This window comes from Pogona vitticeps, chromosome 4, assembly GCF_051106095.1.
Source record: "Pogona vitticeps strain Pit_001003342236 chromosome 4, PviZW2.1, whole genome shotgun sequence".
NCBI lineage: Eukaryota > Metazoa > Chordata > Lepidosauria > Squamata > Agamidae > Pogona > Pogona vitticeps.
Window position 1 is genome coordinate 88,764,179 of NC_135786.1, and position 25,072 is coordinate 88,789,250.

The 25,072-nt window shown below is 41.5% G+C and overlaps 2 long non-coding RNA genes across 2 annotated transcripts in view; one reads left to right on the plus strand and one right to left on the minus strand.

Moving 5' to 3' along the window:
* The window catches only part of LOC140706680 (uncharacterized), a 21,131-nt gene extending 13,015 nt beyond the window's left edge, over nucleotides 1-8,116 (minus strand). The window contains exon 1 of the long non-coding RNA XR_012086484.2: nucleotides 2,018-8,116. This is a non-coding gene — a long non-coding RNA (uncharacterized LOC140706680). The remainder of the gene's footprint in view (nucleotides 1-2,017) is intronic.
* On the plus strand, nucleotides 1,991-23,357 carry LOC140706679 (uncharacterized). The gene is made up of 2 exons (XR_012086483.2): nucleotides 1,991-2,172; nucleotides 18,609-23,357. It is a non-coding gene; the product is annotated as an uncharacterized LOC140706679 (long non-coding RNA).
* Nucleotides 23,358-25,072: the final 1,715 nt, after the last annotated feature.

Below are 25,072 nucleotides of genomic sequence, written 5' to 3' on the forward strand. Positions count from 1 at the left end.
CCTGAACCTTGAAATCCATTTCAAAGGCCTTGCTCTGAGTCCTCCTACCAAGCAAAGTGAGGTGTCCTGTAGGGATGGCAACGTGGTCAAGGAGTAGCTGCTATACAGAGAGGCTTCCCTAACAACTTATCAGCAACTGCTGAAGATTGTTCTGTTTACATGGGCTTATTGTTGTTGTTTAGTCATGTCTGACTCTTCATGACCCCATGGACCAGAGCACACCAGGCCCTCCTGTCTTCCACTGCCTCTCAGGGTTGGGTCAAGTTCATGTTGGTAGCTTTGATTACATTGTCCAACCATCTCATCCTCTGTTGTCCCCTTCTCCTCTTGCCTTCACACTTTCCTAACATCAGGGTCCGTTCCAGGGAGTCTTCTCTTCTCATGAAATGGCCAAAGTATTGGAGCCTCAGCTTCAGGATCTGTCCTTCCAGTGAGCACTCAGGGTTGATTTCCTTTAGAATGGATAGGTTTGTTCTCCTTGCAGTCCAGGGGACTCTCAAGAGTCTCCTCCAGCACCACAATTCAAAAGCATCAATTCTTTGGCAGTCGGCTTTCTTTATGGTCCAGCTCTCACTTCCATACCTCACTGCCCCTTTGAAATCCAGCTTGTACTTCTGGTAGTTCTCAGTCCACATACTGCTGAAGCCTACCTTGTAGGATTTTGAGCATAACCTTGCTAGCGTGTGAAATGAGTGCAATTGTACGGTAGTTGGAGCATTCTTTGGCACTGCCCTTCTTTGGGATTGGGATATAGACTGATCTTTTCCAGTCCTCTGGCCACTGTTGAGTTTTCCAAACTTGCTTACATGGCTAGTCCATATAAATAATTTGCATAAGAAAATTACTCTAACATTTTCCAGTGCTATTTGACTTTCATGCTTGCATTTTAATATGGTATTTTATTCTTCTGATTCTTCTGAACCTCCTAGAGAAAATACATAAGTAGAAGGCCTATGCAAATATTTGTTATTGCCTTATTTGTTCTATCAAATCCCTTCCAGCTAATGGTGACCCTGTGAGTCCAAAAGGTCTTATTCGCAGCCTTGCTTAGGTCTTGCAGACTCTAAGATCATGGCTTCCTTTGTTGAGTAAATCCACCTCACATCTGGTCTTTTCCTTTTCCTGCTATCTTAAAAATAAATACACATTTTAAAATATTCCTTTACAAGTACAGTATAGGAAGCAAATAAAATAAACTCTGCCACAGTGTTCTCTGTTCTATGCAAGATGGGCTTTTGCGAGCCATCTCCCACATCCCTTTCAAGTGAAGAAGCCAGGTTCAGCAGATTAATGAAGTAGAAAATAAGGGGCGTGTAAACAATGAGGAGCAGAAGAGATTCATCTGGAAACTTGAAAGTGGCTGGACTTTCTGAAGCATCAGGTTCATCTGACGTACAAGAGGTTTGAAGCCCCGGAGGGCTTTCTTGTCCAGGAATGTTTTCTTCATAACTGGTTTTTAATAAAGCGGTTCACAATTAATTAGACTAATACTGAGGGTAAACCCACAACTAAGCTATTCAGTTCCCAGCCTGAAGCAAATGCCTCACACCAACTCTTTCTTGGCTTTTATTTTGTCCTGTGCGTGCAGGCATTCATGTTTGCGTCTATTCACACACAGAAATATTGTTTCTCCCAGAGTGAAACAGAATGTGTCTTTATATATAACATTTCATTAGATATTTTGTTCATCAGTTAACTGCTAGCAAATATATTGTGTAACCTTTAGAGGTATTGCAATTGTAATTAATTAAATTCTGGAGAAAATCTCATTTAGGACCATTATGTTAATTAATCTATTATGGATGAGAGGCTGAGCAGGAGCAGTTCTTCCATAGTTAAATCTGTAGCTTGCTTTCTTATAAATGCCACATTTTTTGTCATCAATCCATATATTTGTGGTGTTCATCTCATATACAACCTAACTCCATTTCTTCTTCCTCCTTGAAGCTTATTGGAACAGTATAACATTTCTCTCATTTTAGGGCATTAATTTTGGAGCAAATTTTAGTTGACTTACCCATGTTCAGCTGGTTTAAGGGTGTGTTGGGGGTGGAGCCAGGGTTCAGAAGTTCAAAACATGGTGAGGTTGTATTTTGTTTGTTTTATGTTTTTAGCAGTCATCATTGTACACCTGTCAGGTTTCCCTTGCTCTGAGGTCCTTCCAGTAACTGGGTGAGGATAATAAATTTTCTCAACAGACTTTTTTTGTTGGAAGCTACATATGTATTTTAATACCAAGTGGTTTGGGATGGGGGTGTGGTGTAGAGGACAGAGTAATGGACTAGGATTCAGTCAACCTGGGTTGAGTTCCCTGGCTCTGCTGGGAACTGGATGGGCGTGGAACTGGTAAAGCCACTCCTTAGATACCTCACTTACCCTGAAAAACCTATTAGTCAGTTCTGACTTGATACGGCATAACAACCTAACCCCTTGGGGTGGCTTGGACAATGGACAATTAAGAGCTGATGCTATACAACTTGTCATCAAGTTGATTCTGACCCTAAGAGGGTTTTCAAGGTGCTGTGTGTGAGACGTTCAAGATGGGTTTTACCATTGCAAGCTGCTCAGTGAGCAGGGATTTGAACCCAGGTCTTTTGAGTCCTAGTTCAGCACTCTATCCATGGCACAACACTGACTTTTTAAGATCTGTTAGCTTAAGAGGGGAATTGATCTGTAGTCTGAATTGTTTTACTTTTAGGGCCGAGATTCAACCATAACTTTCTGCTTTGAACTGAAAGGTTTTTTCTTTTCTCTTTCATGAATTTCTTTACTGACCTTACTTCTGCCATTGACAATATTCTTTGCCTGAGTGCCCTTCTGACACTCCAGTTCAAGGTCAGATTTCGCACTGAGCAGCTAGCCAGTGCCATGTGCTCATTACATTCCTGTAGACCATTTGAAGGAGATGGAGTGGTTCCTATCAGGATCGCTGCCAAGAGCAGATGCCAAGAGCAGCAGGAAGAGCCGTGGGACAATTTTCTGTGTCTGTTTATTCTCTTTCCTATGGCTTAGTAAAAGTGCTCCAGAGTATAGCCTGAGCTGAAAATATATACCACACTTCAGCTGATATCGTAGGTTCCAGACTGACAGTTTTACAGTGCAGGCTTACAAATAGGGGGAATTAAGTCCCGTTGAGTTCAATGAAGCTTTCTCCCAGCCAGGTAAGTGGATATAGGATTATAGCCTTAGAATTTGAACTAGGAATAAGGAGAGAAATGATTAATGTGTGATACAAGAGCAGATGACTCACTAGTTAAAGGTACATGGTAGGTTTCTTTTCTATACAGAATTACAGATCCTACTCCCAGTGATATTAATAAAACATCAGTCTTGTTCAACTCGTCTGTTGTATTAAAATGGTAATCAAGTAATGAAAATATTAACCATATGGCTGTCCTTTGTACAATTGCTAACCAACTTCTTCAGTTCTCTTCCTGGAACTCCTTGTTCCAGTTACCGGAGTTGAGCATTGCAGGGGTGTGCATCTGTCCTGGTAGTACACATGGTTCTGTTGTGCTAGATGGAAGTGTACAACTTTACTATCTCCCACCTAAAATGGAAAAGCAGTTTGCCAAATTTAAACACCACCACCCCACCTCAGGAAGAGGAGTGTACAAGACAGGACACACAGAGAATAAATTAAGCGGACAGTACAAGCACTAGCAAAGTCACGATTGCAAGAACAATGACCTTGTGAACCACAGCTGGTACAAACATGCTGTAGAAACACCTGGACACTGTGTTTTACAGTGTTTTTGTTTGGTTGTTAATATATACTTCTTGTAACATGTCAAGTCAAACACAGCTTCAGTGACGTCTGGTGCCTTCCCTGTGGAACCAGTCCAGTAAATGTTGACATATGAGGAGATGGAGAAGATGGTGTTGCTCTCCTCCCTGTATTGAGCCCAAGTAGGCAAACCGTGGAAGGACAGGGCAATGTCAGTGCAAAGCATCCTGCTACCTGAGATAGGAGGACACGTCATCACCTCCCCTGCACCGGTACTTCACTGTGAAGGGTCCTTCTTTGGACTGAAGCATTGTCTCTGAGGTGACCATGGATGCTGTGGTTGCTGCTGAGGCTTCAAGTCTGGCAGATGCTCTGGAGAGTGGATGGACGGCTTTACTGGGGTGGCCTTTACCACAGCATGAAAACAGCAACACTGGTCTTGAAAGCAGTAGCTCAGTACCTTGCTCAGAGAAGTTCTTCCTCTGAGTGGAGGGGTGGGTCCTGCTGGGTACAGCAATATTGTACAAGAGGCAGACAGCAGCAGGCACAGCTTGGTGGGGAAATGCGGCTGGTGGCAGTGGCTGGCTTTCCCTCTGGTGGATGAAGGAGTGGTCCACTGCTCTTCCAACTTGCCATCTGAGGCACAAGCCTCCCCCTAGGTCAAAGAAGAGTTGGCCCTGGGGTGATAACACAGTGCCATAGGCTAACCCAGGAGGCACAAGGCAGGCTGTGTGACATATACATAAAAACAGACATTCGGGGAGATATGCATTTCCTGCTCTTTCATATTTTTCATGTTGCCTTGCAGTCTCCCGTGCAATGCGTATCTCAACAATCAGACTTGCAAATAGAGCCACTCTCCATTTCAACAAGCAATCATGCTTCTGCCTTTGATTTGCTTGTAGAATCAGATATCTTTCATCACTTGGGGGACCATGGCTTCTGCATATGGGATCAGCATCTTGTCAACTTTTGCCCTCACATGGCTCCATTTTCCAAGAAAACAGGAGTCCAGACTTACCTGGGCACCCCAGTTGCTGCCGAGAAAGTCTCACCTAGGCCACGGCGCCAGGACAGGAATGGCGGCAGCCCACGTGGTCTAGTGGCTTGAGAAGGGATGACTACCAGAGTCTGCCCTAGCAGCCCCGATTGGCCAGTGGGGAGTGAGGTTTTCCTACTGGCCTGGTATTGGCTGATAGTGGTGGTGGTTCAAACACTGCAGGTGGACCGGAAAAAGAGGATTTTCACCCTAGTCTGCCTGGCCAGCCTAAAAGCTGGTGGGCAGATCTACGCACAGTCCTGTCTGCTGCTCACCAGCACCCACCCCCTTTCTTCTTTTCCCTTCCCCCTCCCTCTTTTACAGCAATGTCAGGATGTGTTGTTATTGGTTATTGCATAGGTTGCATGGAGGATCATTTGGGGGGTTTCACTGCATTATGTGCGTACAGTCAGTCTTGTCACAGCTTTGTTGGTGGCTTGGGACATTGGGGTTGGGTCCAGATGGCTTAAGGGTGAAGACAGGAGTCTACTTGCCCAGCACAGTTAACAAACCTGCCCATATGGCAGAGGCAGGATCTAGTCTAGCTCAGGGGCCAGCAGGCCCAACCCCTCCTCTAGCTGTAAGAGAAAGGTGGAGTGGCATACACCCATGTGGCTTTCCAGAAGATGGCTTCTGGTGGAACCTTCAGCGGCTGCTGAAGTAAACGGTGGTGGGCATTGGGTAGCAATTTGGCTTCTCTATGCACTGGATCCAACCCCCCAATGCTGGCCAGGGACTGCTGCTGCAACTAAGAAAGTTGTGGCCTTTCCTCCTAAGAATTGTGAATATGGTATTCCTTTATAGTTTAGAGAGCCCGCTCAGCCTAGCAAAAGGGAATGGCTGGGTGGGCCACCATTGCTGTACATTGCATTCTGCGAAGGCGGCCTCATTCTAATTGCAGAGTAAGTTCCTCATGCTCAGAATGGTTTTCGAAACATCCTGTTTTTCTGGCCTACCAGCGGCTCCGAAAAATAAGATCAGTGAGCACTCAGTTGGCCTCGGTATGTGGATGGTTTGCTGAATTTTGCATAGTGGGTCACACATTTTGCAGGCCTCTTGGAGGGTGATTTTAAAAACCAGACTAAAGAAGAAAAGGAAAGAATTCAACTGTGCTTAATTATTCTTTTAAAAAATTCACTATTCAGCTTACATCAGTGTTAACATCTACTGAGAAATGCAGCCATCAACAATTTGCAACTCAATATGTGTTACTTTAATTAGTATGAAAATTAAAGGGCAACTATAGGCCAACGTGAATGATTATGGAAATACATGTGCATCCCATGCAGTGTTCTCATTTAATTAATCGTCTTGTAAACTATATCGAGCACTTTAAGTCACTGAGTATAGCAGCTCTGTTTTTAAATAACTACTTAATGCTCAACAGGATGTGGAGAAAACACTGCAGCAGAGACAACCATGTCTCAAATTTCCAAGCCTGAGGTTTTTCAAAGCAGAACCACGTCAATGTGCAAAAGGGGGGGGGGAAAGGAAGAAGTCTAACAACCCATGTCTGAATGCCAGTTTTCTGATGTTCAGACATCCAATTACAATTTTTTTCCAGAGGGGTGTGTGTGTGTGTGTGTATGTGCATGCGCGTGCACGCATGCAGACACACACACACACACACACACACGGGCAGAAGACAAGGACGAGCAGAAAGAGAAGAGCCACATTCTGTAAACTGGTGACTTTGGCAGCTAATTGGCAGTAGTGAATACATGAATGAAGGCCAAAACTGGAGGGGGGGGAGCGTTGACTACAGTAATTTAACTCAAGGCAAATGGAAGGAAGGAAGAAAGGCATCTTTGTTTCAGCCATCAAATTAGCTGATCGAGAAATAAAACATTTTTACATGTTTTTAAATCCAGCATTAATTATTTACACTTTTAAAAAAAACACCATTAAGGCCAGGTTTCATGAATTATCCTTTGTGCATTTGAACTGGACGTTACAGGAATAGTAATCCTTTTGCATTTGTACTTTGCTTCATTAGCAAAAAAATAAAAAACAAAAAACGGGAGGGGAAGAGAGAGGAAATATTAAAGTTGTCATTCATTAAAGATATTCTGCACTTGAGGGGGACGTCACACCTTATACACATACATACACACTTTTAGAGAATGCAATTTAAAGTACTGATTAGTTTTAGAAAGAATCTAATTTTAGGGAGGGACCCTGCTAAATGAGTTGAAATAGAAAAGCACAATGATTCAGGACTGGGCCTCATTATCCACTCTGTAATGAGGTTCTAAATCAATGGCATTACACTGGCTTAAAGATGGCTTAATGGAGGGGATAAATAGGCCAATTGGAAGTGAAGACATTAAGAACATTGGGAAGTTTCTTTTCTGAACTCCCGCTTTACACAGGCGCAAAACTTAACAGAGTTTTAAATCCTCATTCTTTTCTTCTTCCTGAATTTCTGTGCGTGAATTGAGGGTAAGACCAAAGGCCTTTAAAGATGCTCCCATGGATGATGTGTTACATTGTCTACATTTCTTTCAAACAGCTTTGGGAGAGAATGCGAGCTGATGTGCCTCAGTCACGCCCACCTTGTGAATAACATTTTCTGGGGTTGGGGGTGGGGAATCTTACTCATCCTCCTGGGACTTACTCCTGAGTAGAAACAGGTAGGATCGCAGGCACTGTTAACCTAACTTACTAACCGATCTGGGAGTAAGACCTCCAAATTTGGGGGTATTTACTTCTGAGTAGACATTTTAGAAGTCTGTTGGTGCTTGGTGTGGTTAACTTAATAGTAGGTTTTGAGTTGTGCCAGTGTTGCTAAGACAAAGAAAAAAAAAATCATTGCTGGTCACTCGTTCAGAAATAGGAATTAGAAACCTTAAAGCTTTGACCCATTGCCTACATAGGAAATCTGTACGTCATTCATTTGTATAATTCCAAGAACTGGGAAGGAAAAAAACCTATTAACAAATATCATTAACATGAACACAAAGTTTGTCTGGAATGGATTTAGCTGTCAGATTTATAGGGTCAAAAGCCGGGGGAAAAAGAGAAAATGTTTCTTGATCTACCTGTATGCCTTTCTTTTTGAATGCCTTATTCAAGTTGTTAAAGGCTACAAATCTTTTTCCGCGTTCACATGCAAGGCTGGTACATTCACATTTTCAGTCTATTGTAACTTTTTTGCTTCCATCTTCCATTCCTTATCTTTGAAGAGCACTTGAAATGATATTGGAAGACGGACCACTGTGAAACTTCGTTCTTGATTCATTTCTCTGTATTTATGGAGAAAATTGTTGAATTATGTCTTTCAAGAAGAAGAAGAAGGATACAGTCTTATAACTCTGCCTGAAAATGGCAAACGAAATGGCGGATTTTAGTGGGCGATGAAAAATATTGCAAGGGTCTATTGTACAAACATTTCCAAGGTTTGCTTTCTTCATCTTAGCTCAGTATTTTTTATCAGACTGATCTTTGGACCATCTTCCACATATATAGCAGTTCATTAGGATTGTAGGTAGGCCATGAAAATAGCTGTCCATGGCTCTCTCCTGAATAAATAGTAGCAGTATATTTTGTTTGTTTATAGTATCCATATTTCACATTCCCAGGATAAAATTCTCCCAGAGTGGCAATTAATACATTGTTGAAATGCCCCTTTATAGTGCTGAGAATGATAAATTGCTGAATGGACCATATGATAGAGCAAATGTTCACTGATAGTTAAATGGGTGCCTAAACGTGGAGCCATGAGCCTTTCACTCATTCTCACTCAGGGTGATTGGAATCAGGATCAAACTCAGATTGTGAGCAGACGCTTGATTGCAGTACTGCAATTTTACCACTGCATCACAGGGTGATTGGAATCTAAGGGTCAGATCACACTTCAAAGCATAAGTATATTTCCTCCACTAGTAGTTTTATCTTTCCAGGCCATCCAAATACTGTATTTCACAGCCACATGTCGGAGACATCAAGACATGCAAACAAGAACTATGCTGTCTCCCAACTGACCAAAATGCAAAACAGAAGCATGCAAATTAGCCAAATTCAAATTTGCCAAAAGCAAGCTAATTTGTTAAATGCCAAATAAGGCTTTCCCTTTTCAAATGCATTGCTGCTGGTATGGGAATCAGCGTCCTGTCTAACAATGGCACCCAAGCCAAGGATTAGAATGAGTGGTAGCATTTGAGTTATAGTATCTTTCTTTTGTTAAGCAAGAACAAAGGTTGAACCGACGTACTGGGCGTCTGAAAGACTAGCAAGTTTATTCCAGTGGAAACTTTCATGGACAGAGTCAACTTTCCCGGTATGTCTGAACTGTATTCACAAAAGCTCCCACTGAAATATATTTGTTGTTAGGTTTAAAGGTGCTGCCTTTTGTTGCTTGTTGCTGAAAGAGGCAGCTGGCGGAATGTGGGCAGGCACAAGGATCACCTGCTTTAAATAGACCTGAAATGCTGATCTTCCTTTCCAGGTGGCGCTGGCATTTCAGTGAAGGGCACAGATGTGAAAATGTTTAATTTCAACGTTCCATTTGATATTATTATTGGGATAAGGTCTACCGCTGAGTAGCAGAGAGGTGCTTACATGCAGAACATCTGTCTCAAACTCCAGTGTCTCCAGCAAAGACATGTGTCAGTTGAGACTGTGGAGAGCCACCGCCAGTGAGTAGTATGTAGTACTGAGCTGGATAGACCAACAATATGATTTGGCATGAGTCAAATTCCTATGCTTCTCTGTGTTCCCCATTTTGTTATCCAAAAGTGATGTGGAATATGAGCTTTTTGTGCCCTTCTTTTTTGAGATACCATGCTCTCCAGTGCCACTGCATGATCTGTTCATTTTATTGATTTATTAAGGTTTTGATTTAGTAAGGTGGTTGGACAGTGTCACCGAAGCTACCAACGTGAATCTAACCCAACTCCGGGAGGCAGTGGAAGATAGGAGGGCCTGGCGTGTTCTGGTCCATGGGGTCACGAAGAGTCGGACACGACTAAACGACTAAACGACGAAGGTTTTGATTATTGACATTCTCTTCTTCTACATATTTAATTTTTAATTGTAAGATTCCTAGGTCAAGGACCCAGTTCTTTCTCTACAAACTTCCAACAAGGAGGTAAGCCCCTATTGATCTGAACAAGGGGTACCTCATGCCTCGTGTTATCAATATGCTGGCGACACTCAGCTCTACATCTCCTTTTTTCCATCAGCAGTGGGCTGTTCTGCAATGGATGCAGGAGAATGGACTGAGGCTGAACCCAGACAAGACGGAGGTCCTGAGGGTGGGTGCCCCCATCATCAGTGGTTTGGGAAGCTCCCTCTCTTTTGGGGGAGCGACTCTCACCACAAAGTGTGGTCTGCAGCTTCGGAGTCCATCTTGACCCGACGCTTGCCATTGAATCCCAGGTAACATCTGTGGTCTGCACCGCCTATTTACATCTTCGGCGGATTGCCCAGCTGCACTCCTATCTTGATGTTGGGGTGTTCACCACAGTTGTACATGTGCTCGTAGTCTCGAGAGTGCAATGTGGGGCTTCCCTTGAGATTGATGCGGAAACTTCAAATGGTCCAGAACATGGTGGCCAGATTACTAACTGGGGTGAAAAAATTTCATCATATTTCCCCCACTCTGGTCACCTTACACTGGTTACCCATTAGATTCTGCATTGATTTCAAGGTGCTAATGATTACATAAAAAACCCTAAATGGTTTAGCACCTTAATACCTGTCAGAGCACCTTCTTCTACCTAGTTCTACTCATGTGACTCATTCTAGCCAGCTGAGCGGCTGAGAGGCTTAACTCTGAGAGAGGTCCGGAAGGAAAAAACTAGAAACCGGGCCTTCTCAGCGGTGGCCCCTTGCCTTTGGAACATTCTCCCCCCCAAGATCTTCCCTTGCTGGGAATTTTTAAGAATAAACTGAAGACCTGACTGTTCAGGCAGGCCTTCCCTCCTGACATAATTTCTTCCTTTGGTTTTTCCATCTTGGATTTTGGTTGTTTGTTTTACAGATGTTTTTAATTCTTTTACTTTTTGGCCTGTAAACCGCCCAGAGTAGATTTATCTAGATGGGCAGTACTGTATAAAAGGCAAATAAATAAATAAATAAATAAATAAATAAATAAATAAATAAATAAATAAATAAATAAATAAATACCTTTAAAGTTTTTGGTTCCGGTTTTCCCATGGCACTACCGGTTTTGCTTTGTTATCCAGGAAACTGGCAACACAGCAGCAAAGAACGTGTTAATTGTCTCTTAATTCCTCATGCACTCACAATAAAACCAGAAAACAAAAACTTTGGGGTAGTTTTGGACCCCAGTGAGACTCCAGTGTATTGTCTTGTATAAAAATTACCTAATGAGAGTTTGTTTGTGCAGAATTAAACATGATCTGCCTCAACAGAGAGAGCCAGAAATTACAAAATGGAATAAAAATAAAATATTTTTTAAATATACACTTTTTATACAGTGTGAAATTATCTGTTCCCACAAATCCCATTGTCAGACACTTGCAGACACACACACACACCCCACAGAAGAAATGTCAGCTCCATCAAATGGCGCCAGTCTAGTTTCTCTTATAGTTTCCCTTCAACATTTTTGTCCTATTACATTAATTTTACTAGAACAAAAAAGCACCCTATTGGCAAAGACTGGATTGTTTAGACTATGTTTCCACCCTGCCAGATTTTAGCTTACATGGTTATTTGACAAGTGCCTGAAATCTTTGAATATAACTTTGAATATAACAATTTTCCAGAATATCTCCATTGTTGGTCTTGTTCTTTCTGGGTTCTTCAACAAAAGGTGACTCGGGGGCAGGGCTAAAGTGTCCCTTCTCTCACGCATGGGGTACAGGGAGCTTATGATTAGACTTAGGGATGCCTCCCAATTCGTTCGCCAACTAAGTGGTACTGATAAAAAGGATGAGTCCAGGAATGTGAGGAACATAAATGTTGTTTCTAAGCACAGTGGTGCTCCAAGAAGGTCTATTTAGTTTAAAAACAAGATGTGTTCATCCTGATGCATTAAATGTGCACAGCATTTGCCTGCATGCATAGGTTTCATAGTGGTGTGTAGTATCCAGCAGGTCTCTGAATCACCCTGAATACTTTAGGACACGGCTCCCAAGGTAAGTGAGGACATCTTGGTTGATGCCAGTCATGGCTCATGATGGGTGACTGTTCCAAACTGAAGCACAGAACACAAGTGGTGGCATTAAAAGTGTTACAGCTCAGGCTCCGATTTGGTCAAAGGAGACATCTAGATTGATTGTGAAGTACAAATTTCCCTTTCCAAGTGTCATATTAGATAATGTGTTTCTTTTATACTTCCTTTTGCTTGCCACTTTTAATCATAATGTCTTTCCAGCTGGGTAGCAAACATCAAAGAAGTTACCTTAATCTTGGTGTGGAATTTTTCATAGATTTATTTGCTGCAGGGACGTAAGCCAGGTATCCACTATTCTGCTGTTTAAAAAAAAACACGAGCCCTATTTGGGCAGCAGTCTTTTAATCTTTGGTAATTTGAATGTACATGGAGAGTTTGTAAGTGACAGACTGGTTTTGCTGAGGCAAATACGGATAAAACCATCCCACAACAGACCCTGGAAGTCGAATTAATGTGCCTGAAGCATTCTGAGACAACTCTTGATCCAAAGGTATCAAAGGGTTACAGTTAAGATCAAGAAGAATTAAAACTGATGGCATGCCAGAAACAACCTGCAATACAAGGTCATTACTTTCCTCGTTAAACTGGTCTCAGTACAGTGGTCTGATCTAAAACTTTAATTGAAATGCTACAAATGATGCATTTATAAGGATGATGAGGTGGATGCTGCCCATTGATTGACCTCTGTGGGGAAAAGTAGAACTATAACAGGGCGAAGTCTTATGAGATTTCCAGAGGACGGTTGAGGCCTTTGAATGAGGCAGATGACCACTTGTTCTTCTGCAGGAGGAAGAATTCCTCAAGATACCAAAATGATGATACCAAAGAATGGTCAAAATATTCTGACTATCACAGTAGTTACAGGTAGAGCGACAAATGGTGATGTTCTAACAGGTGAAAAAGAGTATTTGTTTCTCAAAAAATTGGTTCTCCCTATGATTGATAGATTAAAGAGCACTGGTTGCTATGCTTCTCTGACGGGATCACTACATTATCTATTTCCCCCACCGTTCGTGTTGGATTAGGCGCAGATAAAATCAAATTAAAAAACAGTGATGTAAAACTCAGTGTGTGGAAATACATTGGGGCATTGTCTCTTTTTTTTAGTGGTTAGTCTCTTTTTGTCAAGTTGAGAGAGGTGATTTTATTTCACTCTGATTGGGCTGACACAACGTTGCTTTTTACCCTGTGTGGTCTGCTGATCTTATGTAAAGGAGGCACTTGTGGGGCTGTTGGTTCCCCTCAACCAAGCACCTGTTTTCCCCAGTGTTCTTTTTTGTTGCACTTTATCCTTCCAAGTTAGTGCTGAGTCAGATAAACAATATGTCAGTTTGGGGGAAGAAGCAAAGTGAAGGGCTGCTCTCAGTGGAAATTGCCAATTAGCACCTTGTCAGATCAAAGACAGCTTTCACTATTGGAACTGCATTAAAAAATTGACAGCTTTCTTTGCCTCTGCTGATTCCTGCAACACAATAATTGTTTGTCATTTGGACAGCTACAGTGATTTCACCTACAGAAACCATTAGGCACCCAATTTGGAAAACTGCAGATTAAAGCACATTTCCTCTACTGTGTACTCACTATGCTTCACAGAATCTCTAGGCAGGCATGCAGAATTCTGTGTGTGGTAGCTTTAAAGCTTAGGCAATCATCTCCATCTGTTTCTGGCTGGCACCAAGGTTCACTAGGTCAGCACAACAGTCTCTGTATAAGTCTTGTCTTTGCACAGGATTGGCACACCTAAAGCAGGGAGTAAGAAAAGAAGACTAGAGGGAGAACCCACTGTACCATTTGGAGCCAGAAGAGGTGAATGCTGACAAGAGTCTGCTGCTGTGACATCACAAGGGTTCACCTTGTGACCTGAGGTTTCCATTTTGAGCCTCAGGGAAGGCAGTTCTATTGACCTGGCAACTCTGGTTCTCATGACTTCTTCTCATCCTTTGTAGCTGGACAGCATAGGGTAAAAGCAAATTGGAAAGAGGGATTGTTGCTTACGGGGTACACACCTTATCCTTATTTATCACAAGCAGGTTTTGCAGGGTTTTTAAATTGTTTCCAAAATACCTTCAGCCTGTTGAATCAGAGGCTGCAGTTGGACGGATGAAATGTTTCTGTCCACCACAAGAAGTGGGTCTCACTCAGACTACTTTTCATTCTCTCTCAGAATCTGGAGACTCTTTTCAGTCTCCAGATTCTCTGCTGCCATTTATTCTTTCTGTTGTAGTCACTTGATACAGCCACAATAACCCCAGGGCTGCAGGCATCAGGTCCATCACACATCAGGAATGTAGCTGATTTGACACTATTGCACCATCAGGAGACAAGACAGCAGAGGCTAGAGACATCTGTGTGCTGATGTTATCAATACTATATTTAAAAAGTCCACAGCCCTGCTGAAGTTCAGTTTTAGCATGATAATAAACGGTAAAGACCACAATGACTTAAGGGGGGAAAAACACACACATACCTTTTTGACTTCTTCCTTTTTTCAGTTCTGTTATCTCTTCTAAGCAGGGAGGTCCATTCTCATATCCATTTGATTATCTTTCCAGCCAGCTGCCAAGCTGTACAATGTTCTGTTCCTGGGCTGCTGATGGGGCAGCCATTTCTAGTGCTCTACCCTTACTTAGGATAACAGATGACTTTCATTCTCAGATAGCTAAACATTTCTAATCTCTCATAAGCTTGGCCTTCTTAATACCTATCTGCAGACATCTCTTTCTTTTTCAGAGAATTGAGAGTTTTTTTCCCAGACTAATACCTTATTATTAAATAACAGGTCGCTTTGCTTTTCATAATCATTTCTTTTCATATATTCTCTGCTGCACTGTGGCACACTGAAGGTCCGCATGAAACCTGGGTATAAATGAATATGTAGTAAGGGGGCACTAACTTTTGCATTAGAAAATGCAACAATCTAAAGTTTGGTCCAGTGAAATGAACATTAGAGTTGGAAAGGACCATTAAATCCATCTGGTCTCACTTCCTGATCAATGCTGGAGTCTCTGACAGATGGTTGTCCGGCCTCCACTTTAATACCTCCAAATATTCAATTTAAATACTTCTAATGAAAATAGTTCACCACTTCTCAAGGCAGTGAAACCTAGGTAGAAATGTTGTGCTTTTGAACTGTTCTTACTATTAAAAACGTTCTCCTAATGCTCAGCCAAAATATGCTGTCTTTAAGTTTCTACTGTTTGGTCTACGTGTGCCCTCTGGAACTAGAGGGGACTAGATGTTTTGAATTCCAGCTCCCATCATTCTCTGTCAAAGGAGAGTCTTCCTAATAAATGGAGAATACTCACATGATCCAAGACTGAAAAGAAAAACCCCAGTTACTGTATGTGGAGAGGCTGCTTCTCACCCTTGTTGTCCCCAGTGTGAAATATTTTATCGGTCTTCAGCACCATTTAGACTATATTTTTTATGTTTAATTGAAATTGAAATATGTTTAATTGAAATACTACCCATTAGTTTGTTTGCTTGTCTTATGATGGCTGGGACTGATACAAAAAATAGGTTGGAAAATATTTTTCTGCCCTATTGCTCCCTTACTGGGAATTCTGGTTATTATTTATTTATTTTATTTATTTATTTTATTTATACTCTGCCTATCTGGCCTAAAAGACCACTCTAGGTGACTATTATTGTGGCAGACAGCCCACACGTCACTCCTGTCAGTCATTTTAGAGCTCTAGTGCAGGAGCCTATGACAGGACAGGAGGGGTGGGGTCAAGGGAACTGGGAGTGCCAGAGAGGCAGCTAGAGAGAACCAGAGAGTCAGCGAGGAAAAAGATGGCAATGCATTTAGACAGTTAGAGAGAGGACTGTGAAGTGTTTAGACTAGATATTGGACAGTTGGTTAGTTAGAGAATATTAAAGAGTTAAAAGGAATTAGAAGTACTGTACATTGACAGTCAGAAAATATTGAGATCTGGATGAAAGTAAATGAGTAGAAGAAAGCTTATAAGTAATCAAATCCATGTTTAATGAGTGAATGATAATAGAACATCCATGATTTTCCATCTGTGATTAATTTATTTATCCTTAAATAAACATTGTTTTATTTGGCAGCAAGAGTGTGAGACTCATAATTGATATAGAGAGGATAATATTCTGTGGTGGCAGCGAAAAAGGGGAAAAGAACAAGTCGTGTCCAAAGGTGGACCTGTGTGAGTGGCAAAACAATTATTATTGTTGTTGTTGTTGTTGTTCAAAAATACCAGACACAGTAAATCAAAATTAGAAAAAACATTGACTGGTATTATATGACTGTGAAGGACAAGGGGTTAGTGTGCCATCCTCAGCGGAGGATAGACAGGAGGAGACTTCCGGATATGTCGAGGGAGAACTTATCATGATAGAGGAAGAGGAATTCAAAGGAGAGAAGGCGATAGAGAAGACAAAGGGGAGGAGCAAGATCTGATATTATGGGAGGAGGTTATAAAATGGGAAGAAGAAGTGCGGGAATTTATAACTGAAGTGGGAAGAAAGAAGAGAGCGCGAGAGACAGCGCGGAGCAAACAGATAGAGTGGACAAACAAGCTAACAAGGTCTGTGACCTGCTGAGAGAGTTTCCAAACCTTAAGACGGAAGGAGGATTGCTACCAAACCCTTCTTCCCCCAGGGGTGAAGGGAGGGTTGTGAAACCACTAGAATGGACAGTTGTGGTTTACCCCTGCAACCAAAGTGGAGGGAGGAAGGTAATCCATCCCGGTCCCACATGCAGCACCCCACCCTTAGAGGGGGATTGGGTGAGGCATCCATGCTGTGGGACGGTGTGTGCAGTGAGGAGTACCCCGATGCGGCAGATGACTGACCGCGAGCATTTTGGTCCAGCCCTTATGTGAGGGGAGGAGTATTTACATCAGAACCAAAGATATTGAGTTATGGACCGATTCCGGCGTTAAGCAGTTTTGATCCGTTAATTATTGTTAATCAAGAAGCAGATGAGAATAAAGCTAAGTTTGTTGAACAGTTCAAATCGCCTCCGTCTCTCATTCCTGCCAAAATGAAGGAACCGTCACCAATTTCAGAAGAACCCAATCACAATGACAGTTATAGGTTTTAACCAAAAGCTTAAATATCTGTTAAATAGCAGTGCAGCATATATGCTGTTCCTAATATTGCTGTTTTTTTGTAGCTCTGATGGTGTGATTTCTGAGATCTGCAACTGCTTATTATACTGTGTGAAATTTCTTGATATTGCTTCCAAAGCCCCAATGATGATGGGGACCACTGAAGTGTGTTTCATACACAAGCAAGATGCTTTTATTGCCAGTTCTCTGTACTTTGTTAGTTTTTCCTTTATTTTCGACTCTGGTATTCCCTAGAATTGCAGTGTCAGTGATTCAGACACTTCTTTGTTCTGTTACTACTATGTTGGGTGTGTTATGTTCAAGGTGTCTATCAATTTGGATCTGGAAATCCCACAAGATCTTGACTTTATCATTTTCTGACACCTTCTCTACCTGATATACCCATGGTTTTTTCGAGGCTGGCAAGTTATATTTTTTGCATAATGACTAGTGCAGTAATTTTGCCACTCTGTCATGTTTAATTTTGTAATCTTTCTGCAATCTTTGGACATTAGATTATCAACTTTCATTTTGTAACCTGTGCAATCACAGACTACAAAATGATGATGAGGATGGTGGTGGTGATGATGATGATGAAGATGAAGAAGAAGTACTGGCATATATCTGTTAGGTCTCAAATGAGTGAACTTGCTACAAAATTAACAAGACTTGACTATGATGAAGACCTGTAGGAAAAGAAGCTGATACCTTTGTATATTACAGGGTTTCTGGTCTTGCCCAGTTCTGCACTGTTGAACACTTTCAGAGGTTTTTTATATATATATTCTGCATAGAAAGATGGAAAGCTCCAAAAGCCAACATTTATCTCATTAAAGCATGTTGATTGAGACCAGATTTTGAAATGAAATGCCAGAGTGAATAATTCTACAGTAATTATTTTTTAATGATAGGTTTAACTTTTAATATCTTTTTTCCTTGCTGATCAAACTTTGTTTTAAAAAGGAGCTGTCCTGGGAATTATTACCAGCTCAGCGTGACATTGGGAGATGCCTACTGGATGTTCTCTCTTTCCCTTCTCTCTTTTTCCCCTCACTTCCTTGCTTGCATTTACAATCATGCTTTGCATTAGTGCTGTACAATTAGATAAATTGTGTGTGTGGTATTTAAGTTTGTTTTTCTTTTCCCTAAAAAGTAACCAAATTGGTATTAAGTATTCAAGATGTAATCTCCACAGCAGGAAGCAGCGGATCAGATTCATCTTAAATAACTGAGGAACAGCCGAGCTGCTAGTAGAATGCATTTTCTTTCCTATAAATTATTTTTATGTCAGTTTAATGCTTAGGAAAGTTACCAAGTGACTATGTGGGAGAAATGAGATCTCCATTTATTTCCATCTTTATTAGAAAAATATTAGTGTTTAGCTTTCACTTCTGGAAGTTCCATTTTGGCTACTTATGGGTGTTGCTTTGTAACAACACCCTAAATAAGGTTATTTGGCAAACTTATTTCCCATGATTATGTTGGTATATTTTTATACTTCATGTACATATTGAGATGCAGGGTAAAACGTTAATCTTATGCATGGACCCAGACAATGATGAACATTTCACAAATGCATGTTTATGACTTGATGGCTTTTATCATTCAATTTCTATTCAGACAACTGGTGAATATGGGAAGCATGTCGGACCAGAGACCTGGGTGTGTTCATTCAGGGGAAGAGAAGATTGAGAGAGGTGGTACATATGACTCTTAGACGCAAGATGGAGCAAGCTTGTCTTCTGATTCTCCAGAAGGTACATGCCAAACTAATGGATTCAAATCACACTGATGGAGATTTTGGCTAATTACTAGGAAGAACTTGGAGCTATCTGGCAGGGGAACAGGACTTCCACAGAAACCCATGGACCTTTTTTTCATGAGAAGTTTTTAAATTTAGGTTGGGCAAGCCATCTCCTGGGAATGCTTTCTTTAACTGTGGATTTCTTGCTCTAACAAGGAGTCAGTGATTCTTGCTGCACTCCCACCTCTACAGTGGTATGAGCTCATGTCCACCAGAACTCTGCCAGTCCCAGTCCCAGTCCCAGTCCCATGACAGCTTGGCTGACTTGCAGCTGAATGTGTGAATTGACGGTTCAGAAACACCATGTTCGAGGTCAGGCGGTGGGGATGTGAGGCAGGACATAGAAAAAGTTACTTTCTGGAATACAGTTCCAAGGTTCACCCAATTACCTTGGCCACTGGAGTTGTCAAGAACAAGTAGCTTTTTTTTCACATAACTCTCCTCTGAAGTGAAGTTCTGTCTGTCACATTAGGTTGTGGTTTATGCGGGCTGGCTGTTGATGAGAATGCACCGTTGAACCAGTCCAGTCTTTTGAAGCGATAACAACATATTGATGGAAAGCATGGGTTTATCTATTTAAAAGGCTTTGTTTGCACAAGGACATTACCAGATTCCCTTCCATTATTTGTATTTTGTGGTTCAGATCAAAGATGCCACTCCTTCAGTGTCTTGTCAGGTTTTTCTGGGAAGCTTCTGATACTAAAAGCCATTCCAGGTTTGCAGTCCAGTCCAAGACATTTGGCTGTCTAAGTTGGAGCAGCAAATGTTAGGCCTCCCTACCAAGAGTGATGGTTAAAGATGCAATGATGGACATATCCTGGCAGAATGACAGGAACCAGTAGTACTAGGAGGGGAGCTGATCCCCCACCTCGCCTGTGCAAAAAGAATTGCTTAGCTCATGTTTCTAATGTTGTTATGACATACTCATTTTATTCTGTTTATTAGTGTTTTAATCTGAATTTTATATATCATCTGAAGAGTCCACGGCCAGGGGTAAGTTTTTAAAATATATCAGATAAATACACAATGTCCTTATGTATTCTGTTATGAATTCGCCTCACCCAGACATCCAGGACTCAAGTGTCAATTTGCACTTAGTTATCTACTGGCTGTTGCACTTACTGGATATGCTGATTGAGTTCTTGGTTCAAAATGGGTTCAGTGACTTAGTGCCTATTTTAAGAGAAAGCACATTTTAAAAACTATATATTTAAATGCGAATTTGGTACAAAGTTATTTTCTCCACCCCCTGATTAATGGGAAAACAAGACAGAAGGGACCTACAGCTGAGCAGTTGGGGAAATGACATCAACTGCAAATCACCAGAGATGGAAAATGTCTGTTTGTTATACTAAAACTTGTAGAATACGACAGCCAGTATGACTGTCTCCGAAATACATTTGTTTGTTCATCACTAGTTCATATAGATGTTTCACTGTGTTTATCTGTGATTTGGGGGAGGGGGGGTAAAGAATTTGGCAGGACCAATCCCACCATTAGACAGAGTGAGTTTCTTGTCTTTTATAGAAAATGGTGGAATGCAAAAGCAATGGACAAACCTTCTTAGACTATTCCTCTCTGGCTCTGAAACAATGCGTCTCCCACTAGCCTACTGCTCTCTGGGAGCACTGGAGGACACTGGCCCATCCCCACTGCTGATCCAACTGCCCAAGGCTGTCTTGATAATTGTCCCCTCATCTGAGCCATTGAAAGTGCCTTGCAGTGAGTGAGCAGACATGAAACAGAACAGCAAATTATTATCTTCTTGCTCACTCAGGAGAAGTTTAGATCCAAGGCATTCTGCCCCTTGGGGCAAAGCAGCAAACAGCAGCTCAGTCGCCCTAGTTGAAATATATAGTACCATGTTTTGGCAACGTTATTCTGACAGAGAAGACAGAAAATCCAACAAGCACCTCTCTTCATTCCTGGTCAACAAACAAACCATCCCCCAGTAACACCACAATAAACAACTAACAATTTGCTGCCCTTTCTTGGCACCTAAAATGTAATACCTGAGGCAGAAGTTCCACTCTGCTTGATATGAGCATCCCTGGATTGAATGACCATGGTACATGGTAAAATAAATAAGGAGCCCACACGTTCTCTGTCGATTTTGTTCTCTATCTCCTATATAGAAGTATTTCCATTGTAGGAAAACCAAGGAAGTTCACATGCAAGAGAAGTTCATGTGAAACGAAGCAAGGCAAAAATGAAGTCCCTGTGCAATAAAAGAAGATAACATTCCACCAGTCAGCATTCTGGTGGGGAAGAAAAAAACTGGGGCCCATGTTTTCACCCCCGACAAACAGCTCTGGATGTTGGATTGGTCTGGGGAAAAGTAACTCATTTGCACACAGGATTCCCTGTTCAGCATGGGATGGGCATGCCAGAGCTGGCAGCTATGTACATTTAGCCCCAAGACAGATTGGTGTGGAAGTGTCCCTAATTTCTTGTCTTCCCGTTTCTGTTAGATAATGTTTTAATAATTTCTTTTGGTAATCTGTTGCACTGTTTAACCAGTGCCAAGTTTCACTCCAGAGACAGCTGCATTTCAGCAGCAAAATGGGAGAGATTACTGTATCTATATGGAAAGTGCTTTGGGATTTTTCTAGATTAAAGGCACTATTATTAAGCAGACATTATTAAGCAGAAAGGGAACACTTTGCTGCTTAAATGCAGGTGCTGTGTAGTTCTCTGTGACAGATGCTCTCCAAGAGAAGCATTTTGGGCTGTGTTGAAAATCTGAATGCGCAAAAACCTTGAGGCTCTTTGGGGGAATCTTTCTCTCTCTGTCTCTCCAAAATTCAATTCCCTTGTATAAATAAAAATTAAAACACTTTGAAAGTTCGCTTTAAACTTTCTTCAAAAGCATTACTTTAAAAAAGGAGCATTAATAGGAAAAATGTATGTAGGTTTTAAAGCACCACTATAAAGGAGTGTTAAGCCCAGCAGATAATGGAAGATTTTAGAAAAGCTAATGGATAAGTATTATTGTATATTGTATGATGTTACATAAGGGAAACAAAGAGGGGAGGACACAGTGAGCAGCCAGGAATGCAGGGTGAGGAAATGGCAAGCTACTGAATGCCTGTCATCAAGCCAAGCAGTGTGAAAGGGTTGCAAGAGAAATTGATGGTCGATAAGCATTAGAGGTGAAAACAAAATATTAATAAAAGTATTCAAAATATGGTAGCACCTTAAAGACTAACCTTTATATTTTCTGATGTGAGCTTTTGTGGACAAGTCCACTTCATCAAACTATATGACCTATAAGGAGTACATAGCAAAAAGAAATGGTGATAGCTATGGTGGAAAACAACGTCTTGAAATGTGTTAGTGAAAGAACTGGTATCCCCTAAAACGAACTTTAATCACAAACCTCCTTGACTGAAAACACTGAGTCACATTTTCTGATTTCCACAATTCTTTCTCTGCTCTTCCCATATTTTTGCCATGTAGGCTGTTGAAGAGTTCTGGAGAACACAAGATTTCCACCTCAGTGGAATTATGTTTCATCTTAAAGGCATTGTCTGCCTGTAGATTTTGGATTTCATTTTATACATATGGATCAGCATGGTACAACTGGAAAACTTGCTTGGGTGGGTGGGGGAGAACTGGCCAGAATATGGTATGAAAGTCTGAGCTGTAAAGGTCTTTCATTGATATAGGCCTGAGCTAGCAGTTCCTGATCTGAGCCACAGCAAGCACTTGATAATTGTGTTGCAGGCTAGTGAAACTGCTGAAATATGGGAAAATGGAAGATGGGAACAGAGGTTGGAGCATGACTTTGTAAAAATCATCCATTTTCATAAGTCATTGTAGCATTTGAAAAGGAATTCATTGCATGTATATTTTACATGGTTTTAAATAACTCGTTATTTTACCTAGTGTATTACTCACTATTTGTTAATATTTGCGGCTATGAATGGGGGAGACGCTGATAAGAGGATGGTATAAAACTTGAAAATTTCCTCTAAAAAGAACACTAAGAATGCCAGCAACAAGAAGTTTCTAAAGTAACTAGAAACTATTAATTGATTACAGTAATAAAATAATTCCCTTCCCATTGGTAAAATTATTTGAAAAATACATTTATTTGTTGTGCCACATTGGTATAGTGGGTAGAATATCAGACTATGAGACCTGGATTCAAATGCATGCTCAGCCACAGAAAGTCACTGGGAGGGGTGTCAATGGTAAACATTTCACACAATCCTTGAACATCTCACATATCTCAGAAACTCTATTAGAGTCAGCATAAATGGGAAGTGACTTGACAGATGTAATAACGGTAAGGCCTTTGATAACAAGAAAAGGTACCTATGTACATACATGAAACTTGTTGGCTGGAATTCATAATTAAGCACTTTGGTATAATTCTGCAAGTCATGTTAATGGCAAATTGCCATGAATTAAGAAGTATGTGTAGTCATTTCCTATCATGTTCCAGTCATACTACTGTGTCCAATAGGAAATGACTACTCTGACTTCTTAATTTGTGGCAATACACTGTTGAAAGTTATGCCATTGATTTTATGTAGGCAAAAATATACAATAAGATTCTGGGTGTTACTTTCATGCTCTAGATAGGAACAGGTAGACCTGCACTCCAACAGGAGAGGCCTGGTCTACTCTTAATTCAGTTAGATCAGCTTTCTGTCCAGATCGTCGTCATTTAGTCGTTTAGTCGTGTCCGACTCTTCGTGACCCCATGGACCAGAGCACACCAGGCCCTCCTATCTTCCACTGCCTCCCGTAGTTGTGTCAATTTCATGTTGGTTGCTTCGCAGACACTGTCCAGCCATCTCATCCTCTGTCCACCCCTTCTCTTGCCTTCACAATTTCCTAACATCAAGGTCTTTTCCAAGGAGTCTTCTCTTCTCATGAGATGGCCAAAGTACTGGAGCCTCAGCTTTAGGATCTGTACTTCCAGTGAGAACTCAGGGTTGATTTCCTTTAGAATTGATAGGTTTGTTCTCCTTGCAGTCCAGGGGACTCTCAAGAGCCTCCTCCAGCACCACAATTCAAAGGCATCAATTCTTTGGTGGTCAGCTTTCTTTATGGTCCAGCTCTCACTTCCATACATCACTACAGGGAAAACTATAGTTTTAACTATTCGGACTTTTGTTGGCAAGGTGATGTCTCTGCTTTTTAAGATGCTGTCAAGGTTTGTCATTGCTTTCCTCCCAAGAAGCAGGCATCTTTTAATTTCATGGCTGCTGTCTCCATCTGCCGTGATCATGGAGCCCAAGAAAGTAAAATCTGTCACTGCCTCCATACCTTTCCCTTTAATTTGCCAGGAGGTGATGGGGCCAGTGGCCATGATCTTAGTTTTTTTGATGTTGAGTTTCAGGCCATTTCCCCCCCCACTCTCCTCTTTCACCCTCATTACAAGGTTCTTTAATTCCTCCTCACTTTCTGCCATCAGAGTGATATCATCTGCATATCGGAGGCTGTTGATATTTCTTCCGGCAATCTTAATTCCGGTTTGGGATTCCTCCAGTCCAGCCTTCCGCATGATGTATTCTGCATATAAGTTAAATAAGCCGGGGGACAATATACAGCCTTGTCGTACTCCTTTCCCAATTTTGAACCAATCAGTTGTTCCATATCCAGTTCTAACTGTTGCTTCCTGTCCCACATATAGGTTTCTCAGGATGTCTAGATGCCGCTTCCTAATCCTGGCCCAGCTTGGGTCTACTGAGTCCTGGGTAGACCTGCCTTCTGCTGACTTCGCCTATATATTGACCATCATTCCTCTCCCCCCTCTCTCCTGGTGGCCTAGTGTACCACTATCTTTTCCCATGGTGGTAGACAAGGCTGCCAATACAGACTTGGAATTGCGGTAGGGGGAGAGGTGTACCCCTTAGGTTTGACACCCCGGGCAACCCCCCAGTTGCTCTGCCCTACTATATTCCCTGCAAGGAAGATATCCTAAAAATGGCCATTATACTTGGGTGCACGAAGCAAAGAAAATCTTACAAGAACCTCTCCTTGATAGTATAATATGGTAAGACAAAGCTAAGGAACATACAATTTCCTGCCTTTTCATTACACCCAAATCTGCTGCCTAACACAGTTGCCTCATACTACCTGACAGCAGAGCCAGCTCTGCCCATGTGATAAGCTCTGTATAGGAAGTATAGTTTCTGACATTTCCACATCTGGAGGAAGCTCCCCTCACCCATGATTTAGCTATTCCCAGAACATGAAATAATATTGTGCCCATTGATATGGCTTGTAAAATTTGGATGGGTTTTTGTGTGAGAGAGAGTGTGTT